A 17,400-nucleotide genomic window follows, 5' to 3' on the forward strand; every position below is an offset into this window, starting at 1 on the left:
GAGCGACGCCCACTACAAAAGACGTTTTATATACATTCAATTTCAGCGTATGCGTCGCGAGTGCCATATGACAGGGCCTGTCTCTCGATGTCGATTTGTATTTTGTGTCTCTTAAGTGTCGGTCTGCAGTAGGCCGCTGTTGGCCGAGCGACGTGCAGTCGCCTTACATGAAGCCCCATGGGCAACGCCAGTGCCACTGTGAACAACAGCAAACTGTAGCCAGAGAGTGGAGCCGAAAGGCGCATTTCGCAGTCGAGCCACGTTATCCCACAAGCTGTGCACTAGGACAAGAAATTGCAGACCGCAAACTTTTGGTGGCCTGACGGTCGTCGCCGATCGTAAGGGCGAAACACTCGAGAGATTTGGAGAACGGCAATGTGGACACTCCCAGCAGCAGCAGTGCGCCAAATCAATTATCTGGTCGAGGGCTGCAAGATTCAGTGTGATGAAGTGAGAATTCGGCGATAGCTCGCATATCCAAAGCTGCCGCCTTCTTAGCTCAGTGGTAGAGCACTGGTCTCGTAAACTAGGAGTCGTGAGTTCGAACCTCACAGAAGGCATCCATTTTTTTAACTTTCCTGCAACGTCCGGAGCTACCTCGAGCAATATCTATCACATGGCAGTACACTGAATGAAAGGGATGTTCTACAACCTATGACAAGTATTCTACTGGCCTAGGAGGTTTTCTGAATGCATAGGCAGAACAGTGGTTTGTATGCATTTTGTAGTATAATGTCATTCGTTTATGAGCGTCGCTACAGTGTGCATGCACGTTATCCATGTGAAGAGGCAAAAGCAGATGCTACCATTCTGCGAGATTCCTGCAGAATGTGTACGAATTGCGTTGATATAGATTGCACAAGTGAGCGAAAGTCGACGCCTCCGTGGCGCAATCGGATAGCGCGTTCGGCTGTTAACCGAAAGGTTGGTGGTTCGAGCCCACCTGGGGGCGAAATCGTTTTATCCGTCACCGAGGTGAGGACATACATCAACTTTGTTAGAGATACACAGCTAGTGTGGCAATTTGGCTGCGAAGGAGTGATGCCACAGATGCTTATACACATTCAGGCAGGTGGCACAGTAGGTAAAAACATGGCCCTACACAGGTGTTCTACTGTTTTCCTTTCCTATTTATTCACCATGTGTGACACTGCAGTGGAGCGACGCCCACTACAAAAGACGTTTTATTTACATTCAATTTCAGCGTATGCGTCGCGAGTGCCATATGACAGGGCCTGTCTCTCGATGTCGATTTGTATTTTGTGTCTCTTAAGTGTCGGTCTGCAGTAGGCCGCTGTTGGCCGAGCGACGTGCAGTCGCCTTACATGAAGCCCCATGGGCAACGCCAGTGCCACTGTGAACAACAGCAAACTGTAGCCAGATAGTGGAGCCGAAAGGCGCATTTCGCAGTCGAGCCACGTTATCCCACAAGCTGTGCACTAGGACAAGAAATTGCAGACCGCAAACTTTTGGTGGCCTGACGGTCGTCGCCGATCGTAAGGGCGAAACACTCGAGAGATTTGGAGAACGGCAATGTGGACACTCCCAGCAGCAGCAGTGCGCCAAATCAATTATCTGGTCGAGGGCTGCAAGATTCAGTGTGATGAAGTGAGAATTCGGGGATAGCTCGCATATTCAAAGCTGCCGCCTTCTTAGCTCAGTGGTAGAGCACTGGTCTCGTAAACCAGGAGTCGTGAGTTCGAACCACACAGAAGGCATCCATTTTTTTAACTTTCCTGCAACGTGCGGAGCTACCTCGAGCAATATCTATCACATGGCAGTACACTGAATGAAAGCGATGTTCTACAACCTATGACAAGTATTCTACTGGCCTAGGAGGTTTTCTGAATGCATAGGCAGAACAGTGGTTTGTATGCATTTTGTAGCATAATGTCATTCGTTTATGAGCGTCGCTACAGTGTGCATGCACGTTAACCATGTGAAGGGGCAAAAGCAGATGCTACCATTCTGCGAGATTCCTGCAGAATGTGTACGAATTGCGTTGATATAGATTGCACAAGGGAGCGAAAGTCGACGCCTCCGTGGCGCAATCGGCTAGCGCGTTCGGCTGTTAACCGAAAGGTTGGTGGTTCGAGCCCACCCGGGGGCGAAATCGTTTTATCCGTCACCGAGGTGAGGACATACATCAATTTTGTTAGAGATACACAGCTAGTGTGGCAATTTGGCTGCGAAGGAGTGATGCCACAGATGCTTACACACATTCAGGCAGGTGGCACAGTAGGTAAAAGCATGGCCCTACACAGACGTTCTACTGTTTTCCTATTTATTCACCATGTGCGACACTGCAGTGGAGCGACGCCCACTACAAAAGACGTTTTATTTACATTCAATTTCAGCGTATGCGTCGCGAGTGCCATATGACAGGGCCTGTCTCTCGATGTCGATTTGTATTTTGTGTCTCTTAAGTGTCGGTCTGCAGTAGGCCGCTGTTGGCCGAGCGACGTGCAGTCGCCTTCCATGAAGCCCCATGGGCAACGCCAGTGCCACTGTGAACAACAGCAAACTGTAGCCAGAGAGTGGAGCCGAAAGGCGCATTTCGCAGTCGAGCCACGTTATCCCACAAGCTGTGCACTAGGACAAGAAATTGCAGACCGCAAACTTTTGGTGGCCTGACGGTCGTCGCCGATCGTAAGGGCGAAACACTCGAGAGATTTGGAGAACGGCAATGTGGACACTCCCAGCAGCAGCAGTGCGCCAAATCAGTTATCTGGTCGAGGGCTGCAAGATTCAGTGTGATGAAGTGAGAATTCGGGGATAGCTCGCATATTCAAATCTGCCGCCTTCTTAGCTCAGTGGTACAGCACTGGTCTCGTAAACCAGGAGTCGTGAGTTCGAACGTCACAGAAGGCATCCATTTTTTTAACTTTCCTGCAACGTGCGGAGCTACCTCGAGCAATATCTATCACATGGCAGTACACTGAATGAAAGGGATGTTCTACAACCTATGACAAGTATTCTACTGGCCTAGGAGGTTTTCTGAATGCATAGGCAGAACAGTGGTTTGTATGCATTTTGTAGCATAATGTCATTCGTTTATGAGCGTCGCTACAGTGTGCATGCACGTTAACCATGTGAAGGGGCATAAGCAGATGCTACCATTCTGCGAGATTCCTGCAGAATGTGTACGAATTAATTTGATATAGATTGCACAAGTGAGCCAAAGTCGACGCCTCCGTGGCGCAATCGGCTAGCGCGTTCGGCTGTTAACCGAAAGGTTGGTGGTTCGAGCCCACCCGGGGGCGAATTCGTTTTATCCGTCACCGAGGTGAGGACATACATCAACTTTGTTAGAGATACACAGCTAGTGTGGCAATTTGGCTGCGAAGGAGTGATGCCACAGATGCTTATACACATTCAGGCAGGTGGCACAGTAGGTAAAAACATGGCCCTACACAGACGTTCTACTGTTTTCCTATTTATTCACCATGTGTGACACTGCAGTGGAGCGACGCCCACTACAAAAGACGTTTTATTTACATTCAATTTCAGCGTATGCGTCGCGAGTGCCATATGACAGGGCATGTCTCTCGATGTCGATTTGTATTTAGTGTCTCTTAAGTGTCGGTCTGCAGTAGGCCGCTGTTGACCGAGCGACGTGCAGTCGCCTTACATGAAGCCCCATGGGCAACGCCAGTGCCACTGTGAACAACAGCAAACTGTAGCCAGATAGTGGAGCCGAAAGGCGCATTTCGCAGTCGAGCCACGTTATCCCACAAGCTGTGCACTAGGACAAGAAATTGCAGACCGCAAACTTTTGGTGGCCTGACGGTCGTCGCCGATCGTAAGGGCGAAACACTCGAGAGATTTGGAGAACGGCAATGTGGACACTCCCAGCAGCAGCAGTGCGCCAAATCAATTATCTGGTCGAGGGCTGCAAGATTCAGTGTGATGAAGTGAGAATTCGGGGATAGCTCGCATATTCAAAGCTGCCGCCTTCTTAGCTCAGTGGTAGAGCACTGGTCTCGTAAACCAGGAGTCGTGAGTTCGAACCTCACAGAAGGCATCCATTTTTTTAACTTTCCTGCAACGTGCGGAGCTACCTCTAGCAATATCTATCACATGGCAGTACACTGAATGAAAGGGATGTTCTACAACCTATGACAAGTATTCTACTGGCCTAGGAGGTTTTCTGAATGCATAGGCAGAACAGTGGTTTGTATGCATTTTGTAGCATAATGTCATTCGTTTATGAGCGTCGCTACAGTGTGCATGCACGTTAACCATGTGAAGGGGCATAAGCAGATGCTACCATTCTGCGAGATTCCTGCAGAATATGTACGAATTGCGTTGATATAGATTGCACAAGTGAGCGAAAGTCGACGCTTCCGTGGCGCAATCGGCTAGCGCGTTCGGCTGTTAACCGAAAGGTTGGTGGTTCGAGCCCACCCGGGGGCGAATTCGTTTTATCCGTCACCGAGGTGAAGACATACATCAACTTTGTTAGAGATACACAGCTAGTGTGGCAGTTTGGCTGCGAAGGAGTGATGCCACAGATGCTTACACACATTCAGGCAGGTGGCACAGTAGGTAAAAACATGGCCCTACACAGACGTTCTACTGTTTTCCTATTTATTCACCATGTAAGATACTGCAGTGGAGCGACGCCCACTACAAAAGACGTTTTATATACATTCAATTTCAGCGTATGCGTCGCGAGTGCCATATGACAGGGCCTGTCTCTCGATGTCGATTTGTATTTTGTGTCTCTTAAGTGTCGGTCTGCAGTAGGCCGCTGTTGGCCGAGCGACGTGCAGTCGCCTTACATGAAGCCCCATGGGCAACGCCAGTGCCACTGTGAACAACAGCAAACTGTAGCCAGAGAGTGGAGCCGAAAGGCGCATTTCGCAGTCGAGCCACGTTATCCCACAAGCTGTGCACTAGGACAAGAAATTGCAGACCGCAAACTTTTGGTGGCCTGACGGTCGTCGCCGATCGTAAGGGCGAAAAACTCGAGAGATTTGGAGAACGGCAATGTGGACACTCCCAGCAGCAGCAGTGCGCCAAATCAATTATCTGGTCGAGGGCTGCAAGATTCAGTGTGATGAAGTGAGAATTCGGGGATAGCTCGCATATCCAAAGCTGCCGCCTTCTTAGCTCAGTGGTAGAGCACTGGTCTCGTAAACCAGGAGTCGTGAGTTCGAACCTCACAGAAGGCATCCAGTTTTTTTAACTTTCCTGCATTGTGCGGAGCTACCTCGAGCAATATCTATCACATGGCAGTACACTGAATGAAAGGGATGTTCTACAACCTATGACAAGTATTCTACTGGCCTAGGAGGTTTTCTGAATGCATAGGCAGAACAGTGGTTTGTATGCATTTTGTAGCATAATGTCATTCGTTTATGAGCGTCGCTACAGTGTGCATGCACGTTAACCATGTGAAGGGGCATAAGCAGATGCTACCATTCTGCGAGATTCCTGCAGAATGTGTACGAATTGCGTTGATATAGATTGTACAAGTGAGCCAAGGTCGACGCCTCCGTGGCGCAATCGGCTAGCGCGTTCGGCTGTTAACCGAAAGGTTGGTGGTTCGAGCCCACCCGGGGGCGAAATCGTTTTATCCGTCACCGAGGTGAGGACATACATCAACTTTGTTAGAGATACACAGCTAGTGTGGCAATTTGGCTGCGAAGGAGTGATGCCACAGATGCTTACACACATTCAGGCAGGTGGCACAGTAGGTAAAAACATGGCCCTACACAGACGTTCTACTGTTTTCCTATTTATTCACCATGTGTGACACTGCAGTGGATCGACGCCCACTACAAAAGACGTTTTATTTACATTCAATTTCAGCGTATGCGTCGCGAGTGCCATATGACAGGGCCTGTCTCTCGATGTCGATTTGTATTTTGTGTCTCTTAAGTGTCGGTCTGCAGTAGGCCGCTGTTGGCCGAGCGACGTGCAGTCGCCTTACATGAAGCCCCATGGGCAACGCCAGTGCCACTGTGAACAACAGCAAACTGTAGCCAGAGAGTGGAGCCGAAAGGCTCATTTCGCAGTCGAGCCACGTTATCCCACAAGCTGTGCACTAGGACAAGAAATTGCAGACCGCAAACTTTTGGTGGCCTGACGGTCGTCGCCGATCGTAAGGGCGAAACACTCGAGAGATTTGGAGAACGGCAATGTGGACACTCCCAGCAGCAGCAGTGCGCCAAATCAATTATCTGGTCGAGGGCTGCAAGATTCAGTGTGATGAAGTGAGAATTCGGGGATAGCTCGCATATTCAAAGCTGCCGCCTTCTTAGCTCAGTGGTAGAGCACTGGTCTCGTAAACCAGGAGTCGTGAGTTCGAACCTCACAGAAGGCATCCAGTTTTTTTAACTTTCCTGCATTGTGCGGAGCTACCTCGAGCAATATCTATCACATGGCAGTACACTGAATGAAAGGGATGTTCTACAACCTATGACAAGTATTCTACTGGCCTAGGAGGTTTTCTGAATGCATAGGCAGAACAGTGGTTTGTATGCATTTTGTAGCATAATGTCATTCGTTTATGAGCGTCGCTACAGTGTGCATGCACGTTAACCATGTGAAGGGGCATAAGCAGATGCTACCATTCTGCGAGATTCCTGCAGAATGTGTACGAATTGCGTTGATATAGATTGTACAAGTGAGCCAAGGTCGACGCCTCCGTGGCGCAATCGGCTAGCGCGTTCGGCTGTTAACCGAAAGGTTGGTGGTTCGAGCCCACCCGGGGGCGAAATCGTTTTATCCGTCACCGAGGTGAGGACATACATCAACTTTGTTAGAGATACACAGCTAGTGTGGCAATTTGGCTGCGAAGGAGTGATGCCACAGATGCTTATACACATTCAGGCAGGTGGCACAGTAGGTAAAAACATGGCCCTACACAGGTGTTCTACTGTTTTCCTTTCCTATTTATTCACCATGTGTGACACTGCAGTGGAGCGACGCCCACTACAAAAGACGTATTATTTACATTCAATTTCAGCGTATACGTCGCTAGTGCCATAAGACAGGGCCTGTCTCTCGATGTCGATTTGTATTTTGTGTCTCTTAAGTGTCGGTCTGCAGTAGGCCGCTGTTGGCCGAGCGACGTGCAGTCGCCTTACATGAAGCCCCATGGGCAACGCCAGTGCCACTGTGAACAACAGCAAACTGTAGCCAGAGAGTGGAGCCGAAAGGCGCATTTCGCATTCGAGCCACGTTATCCCACAAGCTGTGCACTAGGACAAGAAATTGCAGACCGCAAACTTTTGGTGGCCTGACGGTCGTCGCCGATCGTAAGGGCGAAACACTCGAGAGATTTGGAGAACGGCAATGTGGACACTCCCAGCAGCAGCAGTGCGCCAAATCAATTATCTGGTCGAGGGCTGCAAGATTCAGTGTGATGAAGTGTGAATTCGTGGATAGCCTGCAAATTCATAGCTGCCGCTTTCTTAGCTCAGTGCTAGACCACTGGTCTCGTAAACCATGAGTCGTGAGTTCGAACCTCACAGAAGGCATCCATTTTTTTAACTTTCCTGCAACGTGCGGAGCTACCTCGAGCAATATCTATCACATGGCAGTACACTGAATGAAAGGGATGTTCTACAACCTATGACAAGTATTCTACTGGCCTAGGAGGTTTTCTGAATGCATAGGCAGAACAGTGGTTTGTATGCATTTTGTAGTATAATGTCATTCGTTTATGAGCGTCGCTACAGTGTGCATGCACGTTATCCATGTGAAGAGGCATAAGCAGATGCTACCATTCTGCGAGATTCCTGCAGAATGTGTACGAATTGCGTTGATATAGAGAGCAAAAGTGTGCCAAAGTCGACGCCTCCGTGGCGCAATCGGCTAGCGCGTTCGGCTGTTAACCGAAAGTTTGGTGGTTCGAGCCCACCCGGGTGCGAAATCGTTTTATCCGTCACCGAGGTGAGGACATACATCAACTTTGTTAGAGATACACAGCTAGTGTGGCAATTTGGCTGCGAAGGAGTGATGCCACAGATGCTTATACACATTCAGGCAGGTGGCACAGTAGGTAAAAACATGGCCCTACACAGGTGTTCTACTGTTTTCCTTTCCTATTTATTCACCATGTGTGACACTGCAGTGGAGCGACGCCCACTACAAAAGACGTTTTATTTACATTCAATTTCAGCGTATGCGTCGCGAGTGCCATATGACAGGGCGTGTCTCTCGATGTCGATTTGTATTTTGTGTCTCTTAAGTGTCGGTCTGCAGTAGGCCGCTGTTGGCCGAGCGACGTGCAGTCGCCTTACATGAAGCCCCATGGGCAACGCCAGTGCCACTGTGAACAACAGCAAACTGTAGCCAGAGAGTGGAGCCGAAAGGCGCATTTCGCAGTCGAGCCACGTTATCCCACAAGCTGTGTACTAGGACAAGACATTGCAGACCGCAAACTTTTGGTGGCCTGATGGTCGTCGCCGATCGTAAGGGCGAAACAGTCGAGAGATTTGGAGAACGGCAATGTGGACACTCCCAGCAGTAGCAGTGCGCCAAATCAATTATCTGGTCGAGGGCTGCAAGATTCAGTGTGATGAAGTGAGAATTCGAGGACAGCTCGCATATTCAGAGCTGCCGCTTTCTTAGGTCAGTGGTAGAGCACTGGTCTCGTAACCAGGAGTCGTGACTTCGAACCTCACAGAAGGCATCCATTTTTTTTAACATTCCTGCAACGGGCGGAGCTACCTCGAGCAATATCTATCACATGGCAGTACACTGAATGAAAGGGATGTTCTACAACCTATGACAAGTATTCTACTGGCCTAGGAGGTTTTCTGAATGCATAGGCAGAACAGTGGTTTGTATGCATTTTGTAGCATAATGTCATTCGTTTATGAGCGTCGCTACAGTGTGCATGCACGTTAACCATGTGAAGGGGCATAAGCAGATGCTACCATTCTGCGAGATTCCTGCAGAATGTGTACGAATTGCGTTGATATAGATTGCACAAGTGAGCCAAAGTCGACGCCTCCGTGGCGCAATCGGCTAGCGCGTTCGGCTGTTAACCGAAAGGTTGGTGGTTCGAGCCCACCCGGGGGCGAAATCGTTTTATCCGTCACCGAGGTGAGGACATACATCAACTTTGTTAGAGATACACAGCTAGTGTGGCAATTTGGCTGCGAAGGAGTGATGCCACAGATGCTTACACACATTCAGGCAGGTGGCACAGTAGGTAAAAACATGGCCCTACACAGACGTTCTACTGTTTTACTATTTATTCACCATGTGTGACACTGCAGTGGATCGACGCCCACTACAAAAGACGTTTTATTTACATTCAATTTCAGCGTATGCGTCGCGAGTGCCATATGACAGGGCCTGTCTCTCGATGTCGATTTGTATTTTGTGTCTCTTAAGTGTCGGTCTGCAGTAGGCCGCTGTTGGCCGAGCGACGTGCAGTCGCCTTACATGAAGCCCCATGGGCAACGCCAGTGCCACTGTGAACAACAGCAAACTGTAGCCAGAGAGTGGAGCCGAAAGGCTCATTTCGCAGTCGAGCCACGTTATCCCACAAGCTGTGCACTAGGACAAGAAATTGCAGACCGCAAACTTTTGGTGGCCTGACGGTCGTCGCCGATCGTAAGGGCGAAACACTCGAGAGATTTGGAGAACGGCAATGTGGACACTCCCAGCAGCAGCAGTGCGCCAAATCAATTATCTGGTCGAGGGCTGCAAGATTCAGTGTGATGAAGTGAGAATTCGGGGATAGCTCGCATATCCAAAGCTGCCGCCTTCTTAGCTCAGTGGTAGAGCACTGGTCTCGTAAACCAGGAGTCGTGAGTTCGAACCTCACAGAAGGCATCCAGTTTTTTTAACTTTCCTGCATTGTGCGGAGCTACCTCGAGCAATATCTATCACATGGCAGTACACTGAATGAAAGGGATGTTCTACAACCTATGACAAGTATTCTACTGGCCTAGGAGGTTTTCTGAATGCATAGGCAGAACAGTGGTTTGTATGCATTTTGTAGCATAATGTCATTCGTTTATGAGCGTCGCTACAGTGTGCATGCACGTTAACCATGTGAAGGGGCATAAGCAGATGCTACCATTCTGCGAGATTCCTGCAGAATGTGTACGAATTGCGTTGATATAGATTGTACAAGTGAGCCAAGGTCGACGCCTCCGTGGCGCAATCGGCTAGCGCGTTCGGCTGTTAACCGAAAGGTTGGTGGTTCGAGCCCACCCGGGTGCGAAATCGTTTTATCCGTCACCGAGGTGAGGACATACATCAACTTTGTTAGAGATACACAGCTAGTGTGGCAATTTGGCTGCGAAGGAGTGATGCCACAGATGCTTATACACATTCAGGCAGGTGGCACAGTAGGTAAAAACGTGGCCCTACACACGTGTTCTACTGTTTTCCTTTCCTATTTATTCACCATGTGTGACACTGCAGTGGAGCGACGCCCACTACAAAAGACGTATTATTTACATTCAATTTCAGCGTATACGTCGCTAGTGCCATAAGACAGGGCCTGTCTCTCGATGTCGATTTGTATTTTGTGTCTCTTAAGTGTCGGTCTGCAGTAGGCCGCTGTTGGCCGAGCGACGTGCAGTCGCCTTACATGAAGCCCCATGGGCAACGCCAGTGCCACTGTGAACAACAGCAAACTGTAGCCAGAGAGTGGAGCCGAAAGGCGCATTTCGCATTCGAGCCACGTTATCCCACAAGCTGTGCACTAGGACAAGAAATTGCAGACCGCAAACTTTTGGTGGCCTGACGGTCGTCGCCGATCGTAAGGGCGAAACACTCGAGAGATTTGGAGAACGGCAATGTGGACACTCCCAGCAGCAGCAGTGCGCCAAATCAATTATCTGGTCGAGGGCTGCAAGATTCAGTGTGATGAAGTGAGAATTCGAGGACAGCTCGCATATTCAAAGCTGCCTCTTTCTTAGCTCAGTGGTACAGCACTGGTCTCGTAACCAGGAGTCGTGACTTCGAACCTCACAGAAGGCATCCATTTTTTTTAACATTCCTGCAACAGGCGGAGCTACCTCGAGCAATATCTATCACATGGCAGTACACTGAATGAAAGGGATGTTCTACAACCTATGACAAGTATTCTACTGGCCTAGGAGGTTTTCTGAATGCATAGGCAGAACAGTGGTTTGTATGCATTTTGTAGTATAATGTCATTCGTTTATGAGCGTCGCTACAGTGTGCATGCACGTTATCCATGTGAAGAGGCATAAGCAGATGCTACCATTCTGCGAGATTCCTGCAGAATGTGTACGAATTGCGTTGATATAGATTGCACAAGTGAGCCAAAGTCGACGCCTCCGTGGCGCAATCGGCTAGCGCGTTCGGCTGATAACCGAAAAGTTGGTGGTTCGAGCCCACCCGGGGGCGAAATCGTTTTATCCGTCACCGAGGTGAGGACATACATCAACTTTGTTAGAGATACACAGCAAGTGTGGCAATTTGGCTGCGAAGGAGTGATGCCACAGATGCTTACACACATTCAGGCAGGTGGCACAGTAGGTAAAAACATGGCCCTACACAGACGTTCTACTGTTTTCCTATTTATTCACCATGTGTGACACTGCAGTGGAGCGACGCCCACTACAAAAGACGTTTTTTTTACATTCAATTTCAGCGTATGCGTCGCGAGTGCCATATGACAGGGCGTGTCTCTCGATGTCGATTTGTATTTTGTGTCTCTTAAGTGTCGGTCTGCAGTAGGCCGCTGTTGGCCGAGCGACGTGCAGTTGAGGACATACATCAACTTTGTTAGAGATACACAGCTAGTGTGGCAATTTGGCTGCGAAGGAGTGATGCCACAGATGCTTACACACATTCAGGCAGGTGGCACAGTAGGTAAAAACATGGCCCTACACAGACGTTCTACTGTTTTCCTATTTATTCACCATGTGTGACACTGCAGTGGAGCGACGCCCACTACAAAAGACGTTTTATTTACATTCAATTTCAGCGTATGCGTCGCGAGTGCCATATGACAGGGCCTGTCTCTCGATGTCGATTTGTATTTTGTGTCTCTTAAGTGTCGGTCTGCAGTAGGCCGCTGTTGGCCGAGCGACGTGCAGTCGCCTTACATGAAGCCCCATGGGCAACGCCAGTGCCACTGTGAACAACAGCAAACTGTAGCCAGAGAGTGGAGCCGAAAGGAGCATTTCGCAGTCGAGCCACGTTATCCCACAAGCTGTGCACTAGGACAAGAAATTGCAGACCGCAAACTTTTGGTGGCCTGACGGTCGTCGCCGATCGTAAGGGCGAAACAGTCGAGAGATTTGGAGAACGGCAATGTGGACACTCCCAGCAGCAGCAGTGCGCCAAATCAATTATCTGGTCGAGGGCTGCAAGATTCAGTGTGATGAAGTGAGAATTCGGGGATAGCTCGCATATTCAAAGCTGCCGCCTTCTTCGCTCAGTGGTAGAGCACTTGCCTCGTAAACCAGGAGTCGTGAGTCCAAACCTCACAGAAGGCATCCATTTTTTTAACTTTCCTGCAACGTGCGGAGCTACCTCGAGCAATATCTATCACATGGCAGTACACTGAATGACAGGGATGTTCCACAACCTATGACAAGTATTCTACTGGCCTAGGAGGTTTTCTGAATGCATAGGCAGAACAGTGGTTTGTATGCATTTTGTAGTATAATGTCATTCGTTTATGAGCGTCGCTACAGTGTGCATGCACGTTATCCATGTGAAGAGGCATAAGCAGATGCTACCATTCTGCGAGATTCCTGTAGAATGTGTAGAATTGCGTTGATATAGATTGCACAAGTGAGCCAAAGTCGACGCCTCCGTGGCGCAATCGGCTAGCGCGTTCGGCTGTTAACCGAAAGGTTGGTGGTTCGAGCCCACCTGGGTGCGAAATCGTTTTATCCGTCACCGAGGTGAGGACATACATCAACTTTGTTAGAGATACACAGCTAGTGTGGCAATTTGGCTGCGAAGGAGTGATGCAACAGATGCTTATACACATTCAGGCAAGTGGCACAGTAGGTAAAAACATGGCCCTACACAGACGTTCTTCTGTTTTCCTATTTATTCACCATGTGTGACACTGCAGTGGAGCGACGCCCACTACAAAAGACGTTTTATTTACATTCAATTTCAGCGTATGCGTCGCGAGTGCCATATGACAGGGCCTGTCTCTCAATGTCGATTTGTATTTTGTGTCTCTTAAGTGTCGGTCTGCAGTAGGCCGCCGTTGGCCGAGCGACGTGCAGTCGCCTTACATGAAGCCCCATGGGCAACGCCAGTGCCACTGTGAACAACAGCAAACTGTAGCCAGAGAGTGGAGCCGAAAGGCGCATTTCGCAGTCGAGCCACGTTATCCCACAAGCTGTGCACTAGGACAAGAAATTGCAGACAGCAAACTTTTGGTGGCCTGACGGTCGTCGCCGATCGTAAGGGCGAAACAGTCGAGAGATTTGGAGAACGGCAATGTGGACACTCCCAGCAGCAGCAGTGCGCCAAATCAATTATCTGGTCGAGGGCTGCAAGATTCAGTGTGATGAAGTGAGAACTCGGGGACAGCTCGCATATTCAAAGCTGCCGCCTTCTTCGCTCAGTGGTAGAGCACTGGCCTCGTAAACCAGGAGTCGTGAGTCCGAACCTCACAGAAGGCATCCATTTTTTTAACTTTCCTGCAACGTGCGGAGCTACCTCGAGCAATATCTATCACATGGCAGTACACTGAATGACAGGGATGTTGTACAACCTATGACAAGTATTCTACTGGCCTAGGAGTTTTTCTGAATGCATAGGCAGAACAGTGGTTTGTATGCATTTTGTAGTATAATGTCATTCGTTTATGAGCGTCGCTACAGTGTGCATGCACGTTATCCATGTGAAGAGGCATAAGCAGATGCTACCATTCTGCGAGATTCCTGCAGAATGTGTACGAATTGCGTTGATATGGATTGCACAAGTGAGCGAAAGTCGACGCCTCCGTGGCGCAATCGGCTAGCGCGTTCGGCTGTTAACCGAAAGGTTGGTGGTTCGAGCCCACCTGGGTGCGAAATCGTTTTATCCGTCACCGAGGTGAGGACATACATCAACTTTGTTAGAGATACACAGCTAGTGTGGCAATTTGGCTGCGAAGGAGTGATGCCACAGATGCTTATACACATTCAGGCAGGTGGCACAGTAGTTAAAAACATGGCCCTACATAGGCGTTCTACTGTTTTCCTATTTATTCACCATGTGTGACACTGCAGTGGAGCGACGCCCACTACAAAAGACGTTTTATTTACATTTAATTTCAGCGTATACGTCGCGAGTGCCATATGACAGGGCCTGTCTCTCGATGTCGATTTGTATTTTGTGTCTCTTAAGTGTCGGTCTGCAGTAGGCCGCTGTTGGCCGAGCGACGTGCGAAGGAGTGATGCCACAGATGCTTATACACATTCAGGCAGGTGGCACAGTAGTTAAAAACATGGCCCTACACAGGCGTTCTACTGTTTTCCTATTTATTCACCATGTGTGACACTGCAGTGGAGCGACGCCCACTACAAAAGACGTTTTATTTACATTCAATTTCAGCGTATACGTCGCGAGTGCCATATGACAGGGCCTGTCTCTCGATGTCGATTTGTATTTTGTGTCTCTTAAGTGTCGGTCTGCAGTAGGCCGCTGTTGGCCGAGCGACGTGCAGTCGCCTTACATGAAGCCCCATGGGCAACGCCAGTGCCACTGTGAACAACAGCAAACTGTAGCCAGAGAGTGGAGCCGAAAGGCGCATTTCGCAGTCGAGCCACGTTATCCCACAAGCTGTGCACTAGGACAAGACATTGCAGACCGCAAACTTTTGGTGGCCTAACGGTCGTCGCCGATCGTAAGGGCGAAACAGTCGAGAGATTTGGAGAACGGCAATGTGGACACTCCCAGCAGTAGCAGTGCGCCAAATCAATTAACTGGTCGAGGGCTGCAAGATTCAGTGTGATGAAGTGAGAATTCATGGACAACTCGCACATTCAAAGCTGCCGCTTTCTTAGCTCAGTGGTAGAGCACTGGTCTCGTAACCAGGAGTCGTGACTTCGAACCTCACAGAAGGCATCCATTTTTTTAACTTTCCTGCAACGTGCGGAGCTACCTCGAGCAATATCTATCACATGGCAGTACACTGAATGACAGGGATGTTCTACAACCTATGACAAGTATTCTACTGGCCTAGGAGGTTTTCTGAATGCATAGGCAGAACAGTGGTTTGTATGCATTTTGTAGTATAATGTCATTCGTTTATGAGCGTCGCTACAGTGTGCATGCACGTTATCCATGTGAAGAGGCATAAGCAGATGCTACCATTCTGCGAGATTCCTGCAGAATGTGTAGAATTGCGTTGATATAGATTGCACAAGTGAGCGAAAGTCGACGCCTCCGTGGCGCAATCGGCTAGCGCGTTCGGCTGTTAACCGAAAGGTTGGTGGTTCGAGCCCACCCGGGTGCGAAATCGTTTTATCCGTCACCGAGGTGAGGACATACATCAACTTTGTTAGAGATACACAGCTAGTGTGGCAATTTGGCTGCGAAGGAGTGATGCCACAGATGCTTATACACATTCAGGCAGGTGGCACAGTAGTTAAAAACATGGCCCTACACAGGCGTCCCACAAGCTGTGCACTAGGACAAGAAATTGCAGACCGCAAACTTTTGGTGGCCTGACGGTCGTCGCCGATCGTAAGGGCGAAACAGTCGAGAGATTTGGAGAACGGCAATGTGGACACTCCCAGCAGCAGCAGTGCGCCAAATCAATTATCTGGTCGAGGGCTGCAAGATTCAGTGTGATGAAGTGAGAATTCGGGGATAGCCCGCAAATTCAAAGCTGCCGCCTTCTTAGCATTCCGCCGCCAGCGGCCGTGCTGTGCGGACGTGCGGTGCGGCTGTTGCGGTGTTTACATCGTCGCTGCAAGCGGCCGGCGCTGTGTGGTGAGTGCGCGCTTTCTGCGTTAGTCATAGTTCACGATCACATTTTTAGATTGACATAATGGATCAGACAACGCGACGCGATACTCTGAAGTTGATTTTCGATCCGAACTACGCCCGACCGAAATCTTACGAAGTTGAGGCATTTATCGAAGAAACTTTTCAGATCAAAGTGGATGAATTGATTGGAATACACCTGTCGATTGTCAGTCCGACTGTGTTCCTTAAGTTATCCAGTTCTGACAAGTGCGATCAAATTGTAGAAGCGTGTGGTGGGGTGGCAAAATTCAAACATTCAGACGGACACATAGGGCAGGTCACGGTTTCGCGTGCCGGAATGGGAATACGAACGGTTCGAATCTTTGAGCTCCCCTTTGAAATAACGCCCGAGGAGATAAACAACAAACTGAGAGACTATGGCGCCATTATCAGCAATGTCGCCGAAAAATGGTCTAGCTTGCACAAGTATCCAGTATTAAATGGAGTCAGGCAAGTTAAGATTGACATGCTGAAACATATCCCGTCGTATCTCTGGATTTGTGGATATAGAGCGATCATCATTTACGATGGCCAGCCGAGAACCTGCTCGGGTTGTGGTTCGACCCAACACGTCCGCGCGCAGTGTGTTCAACGGCGTGTGACGCAACTGCCGACTGGGGAGCGAGACCCGCCTAGTCAAATGGCCACGCTACCCGTGACGTACGCCGCCGCACTACGCAGTGACGTCGCCTCAGACATGTGTTTCGACACGGCGGTAGTTGCTTATGCCGACGTTCCCGATGGTAGCGTAGCCATGGATACTAGCAGCACAGAAGCTACAGGTCCAGCACACTCACAAGACGAGGAAACTGACAGGCGTGGAGAACAAGACTAGGCTAAGACGGCAGAAGAAGGCATGTGCAAATCACTCGAAGAAGTCGGGCAACACAAAGAAGATACGGTTGCCACGTCGGAGGATAATGACCAGCAGCCTACAACTGTTTCACCAAAGAAACGGAAGAAACGTCGAATAGCCCGTCAGGGAGCAGCAGAAGCCGCGCCAATTCTGCGCGAAAAGGCGAAACAAATAGGCCAAGAACTGGCGGAGACGACACAGGCAACTCCTCCGGAAGATCGAACAATAAAAAAGAAGACTCGAAATGAGGACACTGACCCCGACCGTGGAATCCACATTGAAGACGGTACAGCTAGTCTGAAGGACCTTCCACCTGTACCCAACACGTACACGCGGGAAGCTACGTGCACGCGAGACTGGGCGGATGACATGGAGGAGCAAAGCCATGATGCAGAGATGGCTGACGTAGCACAACGTTCAGGACGAACGGCACCCGACCGTCGACAGGATGTGTCCACCCGGCAACAAACCACCATCAAAGATGTTCGTGCGGCAGATGATGATGCCGACTTCTTCTAAGTGGAGCAAGCATCCACTTCCCTTGGCAAACAGTACCCCACCTGACACGGTATAGTCGACATGACGTCTTTACAGGCCTACAGAATTGC

The 17,400-nt window shown here is 49.6% G+C and overlaps 21 non-coding genes across 21 annotated transcripts; all 21 read left to right on the forward strand.

Annotated features, from left to right (window-relative positions):
- Window positions 1-488: 488 nt before the first annotated feature.
- On the forward strand, window positions 489-560 carry Trnat-cgu (transfer RNA threonine (anticodon CGU)). The gene has a single exon. It is a non-coding gene; the product is annotated as a tRNA-Thr (tRNA).
- A 318-nt stretch (window positions 561-878) lies between these two features.
- On the forward strand, window positions 879-952 carry Trnan-guu (transfer RNA asparagine (anticodon GUU)). Its single transcript has one exon. It is a non-coding gene; the product is annotated as a tRNA-Asn (tRNA).
- A 694-nt stretch (window positions 953-1,646) lies between these two features.
- On the forward strand, window positions 1,647-1,718 carry Trnat-cgu (transfer RNA threonine (anticodon CGU)). The gene has a single exon. It is a non-coding gene; the product is annotated as a tRNA-Thr (tRNA).
- Window positions 1,719-2,036: 318 nt separating this feature from the next.
- Trnan-guu (transfer RNA asparagine (anticodon GUU)) lies at window positions 2,037-2,110 on the forward strand. Its single transcript has one exon. It is a non-coding gene; the product is annotated as a tRNA-Asn (tRNA).
- A 689-nt stretch (window positions 2,111-2,799) lies between these two features.
- Window positions 2,800-2,871, forward strand: Trnat-cgu (transfer RNA threonine (anticodon CGU)). The gene has a single exon. It is a non-coding gene; the product is annotated as a tRNA-Thr (tRNA).
- A 318-nt stretch (window positions 2,872-3,189) lies between these two features.
- Trnan-guu (transfer RNA asparagine (anticodon GUU)) lies at window positions 3,190-3,263 on the forward strand. Its single transcript has one exon. It is a non-coding gene; the product is annotated as a tRNA-Asn (tRNA).
- A 689-nt stretch (window positions 3,264-3,952) lies between these two features.
- Trnat-cgu (transfer RNA threonine (anticodon CGU)) lies at window positions 3,953-4,024 on the forward strand. The gene has a single exon. It is a non-coding gene; the product is annotated as a tRNA-Thr (tRNA).
- Window positions 4,025-4,342: 318 nt separating this feature from the next.
- Window positions 4,343-4,416, forward strand: Trnan-guu (transfer RNA asparagine (anticodon GUU)). Its single transcript has one exon. It is a non-coding gene; the product is annotated as a tRNA-Asn (tRNA).
- A 689-nt stretch (window positions 4,417-5,105) lies between these two features.
- On the forward strand, window positions 5,106-5,177 carry Trnat-cgu (transfer RNA threonine (anticodon CGU)). Its single transcript has one exon. It is a non-coding gene; the product is annotated as a tRNA-Thr (tRNA).
- A 319-nt stretch (window positions 5,178-5,496) lies between these two features.
- Window positions 5,497-5,570, forward strand: Trnan-guu (transfer RNA asparagine (anticodon GUU)). The gene has a single exon. It is a non-coding gene; the product is annotated as a tRNA-Asn (tRNA).
- Window positions 5,571-6,259: 689 nt separating this feature from the next.
- On the forward strand, window positions 6,260-6,331 carry Trnat-cgu (transfer RNA threonine (anticodon CGU)). Its single transcript has one exon. It is a non-coding gene; the product is annotated as a tRNA-Thr (tRNA).
- Window positions 6,332-6,650: 319 nt separating this feature from the next.
- Window positions 6,651-6,724, forward strand: Trnan-guu (transfer RNA asparagine (anticodon GUU)). The gene has a single exon. It is a non-coding gene; the product is annotated as a tRNA-Asn (tRNA).
- A 1,084-nt stretch (window positions 6,725-7,808) lies between these two features.
- On the forward strand, window positions 7,809-7,882 carry Trnan-guu (transfer RNA asparagine (anticodon GUU)). Its single transcript has one exon. It is a non-coding gene; the product is annotated as a tRNA-Asn (tRNA).
- Window positions 7,883-8,966: 1,084 nt separating this feature from the next.
- Trnan-guu (transfer RNA asparagine (anticodon GUU)) lies at window positions 8,967-9,040 on the forward strand. Its single transcript has one exon. It is a non-coding gene; the product is annotated as a tRNA-Asn (tRNA).
- A 689-nt stretch (window positions 9,041-9,729) lies between these two features.
- Trnat-cgu (transfer RNA threonine (anticodon CGU)) lies at window positions 9,730-9,801 on the forward strand. Its single transcript has one exon. It is a non-coding gene; the product is annotated as a tRNA-Thr (tRNA).
- A 319-nt stretch (window positions 9,802-10,120) lies between these two features.
- Trnan-guu (transfer RNA asparagine (anticodon GUU)) lies at window positions 10,121-10,194 on the forward strand. Its single transcript has one exon. It is a non-coding gene; the product is annotated as a tRNA-Asn (tRNA).
- A 1,084-nt stretch (window positions 10,195-11,278) lies between these two features.
- Trnai-gau (transfer RNA isoleucine (anticodon GAU)) lies at window positions 11,279-11,352 on the forward strand. The gene has a single exon. It is a non-coding gene; the product is annotated as a tRNA-Ile (tRNA).
- A 1,414-nt stretch (window positions 11,353-12,766) lies between these two features.
- Trnan-guu (transfer RNA asparagine (anticodon GUU)) lies at window positions 12,767-12,840 on the forward strand. The gene has a single exon. It is a non-coding gene; the product is annotated as a tRNA-Asn (tRNA).
- A 689-nt stretch (window positions 12,841-13,529) lies between these two features.
- Trnat-cgu (transfer RNA threonine (anticodon CGU)) lies at window positions 13,530-13,601 on the forward strand. The gene has a single exon. It is a non-coding gene; the product is annotated as a tRNA-Thr (tRNA).
- Window positions 13,602-13,919: 318 nt separating this feature from the next.
- On the forward strand, window positions 13,920-13,993 carry Trnan-guu (transfer RNA asparagine (anticodon GUU)). The gene has a single exon. It is a non-coding gene; the product is annotated as a tRNA-Asn (tRNA).
- Window positions 13,994-15,347: 1,354 nt separating this feature from the next.
- Trnan-guu (transfer RNA asparagine (anticodon GUU)) lies at window positions 15,348-15,421 on the forward strand. The gene has a single exon. It is a non-coding gene; the product is annotated as a tRNA-Asn (tRNA).
- The last annotated feature ends 1,979 nt before the right edge of the window (window positions 15,422-17,400 follow it).

This window comes from Schistocerca gregaria, chromosome 5 (genome assembly GCF_023897955.1).
Source record: "Schistocerca gregaria isolate iqSchGreg1 chromosome 5, iqSchGreg1.2, whole genome shotgun sequence".
Taxonomy (NCBI): Eukaryota; Metazoa; Arthropoda; class Insecta; order Orthoptera; family Acrididae; genus Schistocerca; species Schistocerca gregaria.